The sequence below is a fragment of the Vitis riparia genome, chromosome 8 (genome assembly GCF_004353265.1).
Source record: "Vitis riparia cultivar Riparia Gloire de Montpellier isolate 1030 chromosome 8, EGFV_Vit.rip_1.0, whole genome shotgun sequence".
NCBI classification, from domain to species: Eukaryota; Viridiplantae; Streptophyta; class Magnoliopsida; order Vitales; family Vitaceae; genus Vitis; species Vitis riparia.
The window spans coordinates 7,302,996-7,311,386 of NC_048438.1; positions in this window are offsets into that span (position 1 = coordinate 7,302,996).

Here is an 8,391-nt window from a genome sequence, read left to right on the forward strand (position 1 = left end):
TTTTTTTTTATAAATATTTTAAAATTTTTAATTATATTAAAATAAATATATTTTATAAATAATTAAAGCATTATAAATTTTTATAACTTATTTTATTGAAAAGTATTTTTTTATTATTATTTATTAAAAATAAAAAATAAAAAATAAAATAAATTAATTTTATATATAATCAAACAAAACGAGATAAGATAATATTCAAATCCATCCTAAATCTGACTTAAGTTTAATAAGAAATCTAAAACCCACTTTTAATTTGTTTATATAGATTTTAAACTCGTTGGGGGAAGGACATGGTGGGTACCTTAAAAAATCGGCACCATCCCTAAACAAGCCATTATTATTTATATGTAAAGTATATCAATTTTTTTTTACGCATGTTACACAAAGTAATAATTGAATAAAAACATTAATGAAAGGATGAATGTAATTTTCTTGCATTAAAAAGGCCTTTATATAATTTAGGTCTATGATAATTAAAAATGGTATATAACTTGTACAAAGTATACAACCACTAAAAATCATACAAATTTAAAATGGGTCAAATAATTCTTATATACTTTATATAACTTATACCATTTTAAATTAATAATTCTCTGATATAGGCCATTATATATGAAGTGTCAAATAATTATGGGTTGGATTAAGAAGTAGGAAATGGGAGCGAAATTGATGTATAAAGTATAAGCCCATGGTTCTAAAATTTTAATTTCAAAATATAAAGTATAATTATTATGTGCAAAAGAATTGCACATCTCCCCAGCCTAAATTAATGGTTATATTTTCCCATAGTCGGAATCAGCACGAGAGAAATTCGAAAACCAAAATGTCGTTGTGATTTGAAGCAAACGGTAAAAAACAATGCCACGTAATGGGCGTGGCACTTAATGCAAAAAGAGTTAGGCTCACAACTGGGTCCCACGTCACACCCCTCCATCCCACGTGCCACCTATCTCTTATAACCACTTTACGACTTTTTTCTTTTCCAGCCAAAAAAAAAAAAAAATGTATATATATATTTAGTTTTGGTTGAATTGGGTTTGGACTTTTCTGTAAAAGAAACAGAGCGCGTGGGTCCCTCACACTGTACACGCGTCAACTCCACACCTCATTCACGTAACTGTGACCCTCCTCTTTTAACGAAGATTCGCCAGCCGGCCACATGGGCCCCACTTTCCAATCAAACCCACCACCTCTCCCTTTATTTTAGGCGTGTAATTCCACGAATCGATGGGCCCCCCCCCGTGTCCTCTAGTCAACAAAGCGGCCAATCAGGGGAGAGATGAGTTTCCAAGCAACTCCCTCCCTCCTCCTACTTTTCTTCTTTCTCTTTTTTTTGTTTTTTTTAAATAATAATAATAATTAATTTTCTGGATATATCTTCAGGCTGTCCCTGTCGGTAGCTGACAGGACACGTGTCGAGCTCCGGATGGGACTACTCCCCTGCTTCTCTCCCACGCTATGCCACCTCGTCAGCTACGTCCCTTTCTCGAAAATGACGTTTTCGCCCCTTTTATGCTGCCTTTTCTATATCTATAATCCCCGATGTGCCCCTCTCCCTTTACCACGCAGGTGTACGTCCTCATCCCCTTCATAAGTTCTCCAAGAGAATCCGACGGTGACGACGTGACGGAGGGGAGATGATGATTGGCGTGATGGTGATGCAGAGAATCTCGCTATGGGGTTGCGTGTAGAAGAGGATTAGATGGTGACGTAAGGCGTACGCACTATCAGCATCTGCAGAACGACAAAAATCCAGTGTAAAATTATCTAGAATCGAATGATGGGTCTGCGGGAGTGACACCCACACCCTCATAAGCGCGTGTGGTGCAGCTTAATGATCAGAATATAATTACTACTTAAATTAGAAATAATATATGAAATTTGGACTAAAACCCATACCAAGTCTTCAAATTCTAATGCTGATGTGATGAAAGATTGCAAACAGGCCCAGGTTTTCTTAATGCATTTTGGATTCAAAAGTTTAAATTATTAATTGTTTATTTATTATTATTTTTAAAAATCAAAATCATATTGATACAGGGAAGATGAATATGGAGGAAACAAATAAAAAAAGAAAAAAAGGAAAATGGAAAAGGGTGGACCACCAAAGTGGGAAAGAGGTGGATGGAGGAGGAAAGAGGAGTTAGGTTGCAATGTCCTCCATATTAAATGGATCCAAACAAAAGTCGTTGAAGGGAGATTGCTTTTATATCATGTCTCTCCTTCACATTATTGCTAATATCTCTTTCTATCACATATGCTCTTCTTCTTCTTCTTCTTCCTTTGAATTCCCTCACTCACTTGTTTGATTTTTCGTTCTCTCTTAAGCTATTTTCCACCCACTTTTTCTACTCTGTTTTCACCTTGGAAATGTTTAAGCTAGAAATTCAACCCACTTCCATCAATGTACTTAATTTAATAATTTTGAAAGAAAGAGCAGAGAAGAAAAATATGTAACACATGTTCTAAAACATGGACCTATTTCTTTGAAATGATAGAGACTATTTATTGCTGCAATTTCTATACTTTATTGTTGGTTGGAATCCCCCAAACCAATATGGATTGCATTAGTTTTGCCAATTTTATGAAGTTCCTAGTCAAGTCCACACATGACCAATCCCCCCTGCTGCCATGTTGCCTTCAAATTAAACCATACTGCCCTAAATGTGGCCACTAGGTTTTAAACCCACAAAACTAGAATCAAACTTGAAATGGGTATTGATTTATTTTGACTAAAAACTAAAAAAATTTACAAAGGGATGCATTTCTTTTTATCATTAAGGTGGTATTCATTATTTTAGAAACAAGAAGAGAAGTTGATGGTTTAAAGCTTCTCTGGTTTTCTTTCCTTTTCGTGATTTTTCCTCCAACCAAACGGGATATTTATTGTTTTAAAATTGTAATGACTTTGTAAACGTGGCCTTTCCACATCCATAGACAAGTAGGGTGTTAGGCATGCCCTGTGGTAGACAGGTCTCATCCACAATCCATCTTTGACCCTTCCATTTTTTATTTATTTATTTTTTATTTTTTAAAAAAATTTAAATGCTTTGTTCTTTTAAATATGGATAGAGGGCACACACCCATAACTCAATAATTAACATTTCATCCACCTAACTAATCTTGAATGAGTTCCAACCCACTTCTCCTTGGTTTTTCCATCTATTCTTTGAGGTACAATTTGATAGATATTTCTCAAAGTTTGCCACTACCCAACCCAAATTTGTCCTAAAAAGAAATGGATTGTGACCTTAAAAACTTAGGAACAAAAAAACTATTTTCTAATGAAAAGATAGAAAGCACCACCACTAAAATTTGAAGTAGTGGGTGATTATGGGGTGCAACTGCCCCCACACTAGCAATGAAGGACCCTCCCCCTAGATTCTCCTTAGGCATCACTGCTTCAATCCAAGGGCTCACAGGTGGTTCACACAAGAAGTAGGGTGTGAGATATGAATAGTTTTTTCTTTCCCCTTTAATTGAAGTTGCCACTTTTTGTATCTTGTGATTTAATAAATGGGGTTTATGGATGGGTTGAGGGGAAGCTTCTGAATTGTGTGGAATAGAAGCTTGGTGTTTTGGAGGCAGGGTGCCTCTCAAAGTAAGGACAGAGTCCCAAATCCTAAAATAAATAAAATATCAAATCTTCAAAAAGATGGCAATTTCACCATCAATTACAATCATCATCCATTGTATCTATCTATAACCCATCTTTTCTTGTCTTTGTTTCTACTATTATTTTAAATCAAACTACTACTACTACTGCTGCATGTTTGTCATATCACAGCTTTCCCATTCATTCTAGGCAACCAAACAGAGAGAGAAGAAAAAAGAAATGTTAATAATGGGTGATGAGATTGGGTGTGGTTGGCCCATGAGTCAAGTTGTTGAGTTTTGAAACAAAATTATAAGATAAATGGGACCCTGTGGGGGCTCCTCTCTCTCTTTTTCATATTGTTTTGTGTGTTTATGTTCAATGATGAGATTCCAATTTTCATGCTTGGACAGTGGTATCCTACTTGTTTTTTCAAATCAACTTTTTACACAACACCCTTATCCTCAACTTGAAACATCTGATTTAAAGTCCAACTTTTTTCAAAATAAAAATATGTTTTTTTATATCATGTTCATTTACTGTACATATTTTTTTTGGTTCTCACTTTTGAGGTTTGCCGACGAACAAGGGCATGTTTGGAATGTTGAAACAAGTTCCGGAAAATTCATCACATGCTAGTATGACTCATCTCCATTATAATTCTTATTCTTGCATATCAAATGTGTTGAATCATTTTTTTTATTTTATGTGAATTTTGAAAATGGGTAAATATTTTTGGAAAATTTGCCAAATGGGGGTCTTAAGGTATGAACACAGTCTTTAACCAAATTGAGGAGGTAGGGGGTGTGTGGTGTGTCCCCATAGGAGTTAAAGGTGTTTAACATGTTGGGCAGCCTATGGGCCTGATCTGGCCCATCTCATAAGACTTTGTGTTTCTTGTTAGGTACTATTGTCTATATCTATCTTACAATTATTTTTTCAAAACTAAATGGCCCAATGAGATTATGGATTATTGTTAGTTATTAATTAATTGGTGATAAAAATGAAAATAAAATACTCTTGTTTTCTATAGCAATCACTCAAATAAGAAGATAGGATGAGGCAACCTTAAAGCCCATACATGGGTTTTGAAGCATTGTTGATGTAAATAGGATTGTAAATGGGCCAATTTTTGGTGGTTAACAAAAGCCCATCTCCCTCTCTCTAAAATGAGAAAAAAAAAAAAAAATTATTTAAAGAGTTTACATATTTTTAAAATTTTCATTCTATGAAAAAAGATAGATAAATAAGTTTAGAAAAATATATACTGAAAATTTATTAAGTAGTTTAAATTCATATTTTATTATTCTTTTTTTTTTTCCTGCTATTTTCTTTTTATAGTACATTTTCTCAAACTAGTTTTCAAAAATTTTCAAAAATAAAATTTTCATAATACTTTACAACAACATTGAAAATACTTCAAATTTATTCTAAAAAAAAGAAATTTTAAAATAAAATTTTAAAAACAGTTCTTTATTAAAAATTAAAAATCATTTTTTCTTTTCTATATGTGTTTTAAAGGATATAAAATTATTTTTAAAAACAATTTCCAAACACAACCTTATATCCATTGATTACTAGTAATATTTTAACTGATAAATGATTGAAAAATAATAATGTAATTGGAGTAGCATATGGGCTTAGCTTAACAGAACTCAAAGATTTGGTTTCTTATAAGTAGTAAGTACCATTTTGTATTCTTATGATTCATTCATAAAAACGACTAAAACTTTCAACATGTTTTGAAGTTAACATTCCTACTAATTATTACTAAATTGGTAAAAAAAAGAAAAAAAAGAAAAAGAGAACTGGACTTAAACTGGGCCGCCATTAACAGCGCTTTGAAATCTGTGGGAAGGCCCACAGTTGTGATCCAAACAAATCCAACTATTGCACGGGATGGCTAAAGCCCAGCATGAGCCCAATTCGTCTGTGACTCATACAACCCATAATTATTCTACTTCTCTCGAAAGTGCAAACTGCAATGTGTGCTTAAAAGGGATTGTTTCAACTTACCAAGGGCATATTTTGGAATGTTTTTTAAAATATTCATCACAAAATAGATTTTGAAAATGGTTTTCAGAAAAGTTCTTTGATGTCTTTTAGAATACAAATTTGTTTAGAAACTTGGAATATTTTCAACTTCTTCTTCTTTTTCTTCTTCTCAGAAAAGTTCTTTGATGTCTTTTAGAATACAAATTTGTTTAGAAACTTGGAATATTTTCAACTTCTTCTTCTTCCCAGAAAAGTTCTTTGACGTCTTTTAGAATACAAATTTGTTTAGAAACTTGGAATATCTTTTACATAACACAATAGTTAAATAGATCATGAATAATTTAAGTCGTGATTTTTCAACATGACATATATTATTTATGCTTATAAATGATGGGTCTAGCATTCTTGGACGTGCCAAGTCCCTTTGACTGGGCTTGACGCCAATATGGGGTTGTTTCAATGGTCGAACTTGTCATGGCAGAACAAAAGAGTGCGAATTATGGGTGCGTGTAATTGGGACCTTTGTACCACACCAATGGACTAGACTACCTAGACCCAAATAGAAGATAATGAACACCAAGTAATACATAGAAGATAAATGAACACTAGTTAAGTATATCTAGGTACGCCCTTGCCTATGAGAAACCTTGAGGGATATCCAAGCCGTTATGTTCATATATACAGCATGAAAGTGTTATTGAGGAGATCACCTAACGGTCTTGCCAATTGAGTTTCCAAAAAATGTTGGACAAAAAAATGCGACCAAAAAGTTGACAACCATTTCAATGAACAGGAGGCACCCATCTTGCCTATAGGGGGCTTGCCTAAATGTTCATGACCATTGAATAAGACAACCTTAATAAACCAATGGAGGCCTTAACATGTGCATGTGCATGTGCTACTTGAAAAGCTATGGTTGCCTAACCAATGATGCTTCCATTAATTTAGTTGTATGCTAACATAGTAACTACCGACCTAACCAACCAACCAGGGTTGAGTTTAGATATAAAAGGCATTTAAGCTTTGGTAGAAGGTTAAGCTTATTCGTTCCTACTATAAAAGCTACCTTGAATTTACCCACTTTATTCCCTAAGGAAAAAAATTGTATTGCCAGCTTAGTGCCAATTCTTTTCTAGCTATTAACTACGATTCTCTGCTGTCTAAAATACCAAGCCTAAACTACGTAGTAACTCTGGTCAAGAAAAACTAGAGAAAGAGTTACTATGACTTTTGTAGTACTTCGGGTATCATCCTCAAGGACTGACCTATAGAAGTTGTCAAATTAGGTTTAAAACATTGCTTTTTGCTAAATTCATGAATTGGAAAAAAAAAATGATTTGAACAAAATTGAATTTAATAAAATAAATCTTAAATAAATTGCAAAAGAATGATTGATTTCTAATTCAAATGATTCAAGATTGGGGGTTCCACAATCCAACTTTGGGTATAGGGCCTTAGGCATAACAAGGGTATCAATTTTAATTAATCTTAGAGTATTCAGAATGTGGGGTCAAATGAGATCAACTTCAGTTCCACAACTTAGGGTTGCATCCATATTCTAACTTTTAATATTTTATTCAATTACTAAAATATCAAATAGATGAATGGGTATGAAAATTGGGTTTAGGTCTAGGAGTTAGGCCTTTACCACTCCGTGTAGATTTATCTTAGGGTAGATAACAATAGCAAAACCTCAGATAACTAGGGATCGAGAATTATCAAGAATCTCTAGTATCAAGGAATGGACTATTGTACCATCCCCTAATTCAAACTAGCATTAGAGGATATTTCAATTTTCATCTATTATGCCTTAGCTGTTTATTCATTCCATTTTTAGTTCGGTTTTACCAATTGTTTTCCCTTAACTCTAACCCTAGGTTTTCATGTTTTACACCCCAAGATGGCTTTTTAACCTCTCATGGTGGTGATTTAATTTAGACAATCCATAAAAGAAGAATAAAGAATCATTCTTGATTAAAAGCAATTAGAAACAATTGATTAAAATAAAGAAAACAAATTGAGAATCTTCAATGTTGTCTTCTTTTCTTAAAAGAATCCAAGAACATCTAATAATTTCCTTGAACTCTTAAAAAAAAAGAACTCTAATGCCCTATTTATAGACTAAAAGTTAAGTTGACACATGACATGATCCTAGATAACAGTAAAATATTCTTTCCAAATCAAGGGCTCTCAATAAATGTTATAAAAATTTAAGTCACGAGAGCCTTTAATGAAAAGATGTTGATTTCACATGAGGATGATCCATTTCGGATGTTCATGCGAAATATAAATGGATTGACAACATTCGAACATCATTTTGGCACATTTGGCATGGTTGTGCAAAAATTCGCATGTTCATGCAAAATTGATTTCCAAGCTTCTGCAAAAACAATCTCTTTGGTCCATTTCGCATGATCATGTGAAATGTTCATGCGAAACTGACACTCCTTTGATTCCTCTTTGCACAGTTCTCTTCAATCATCCATATCTTCCTTGTTTTAGCTCTGATTTGTACACTATTTGAAGCGTTGTATTTCTGACTTCTTGAGCTTTGAAATGATATATAGTATACCCAAAAATGACTTCTATAAGTACTCCAAATATCACCTCAAATTCATAACATATGTTATTGCTAGAATTTGAGTTCCAATTGGAATGTATGAACTTCAAGCCATATCCTTCAACCTTCTTTCTCATGTTTGCTTACTCTCCAAATCTTTCCACAACCTTCATTTCTTATCTCTCATGCTATGAATTCCTCCACCTTCATTTGTCAAAATTTTCATCATGTTTCACACTTT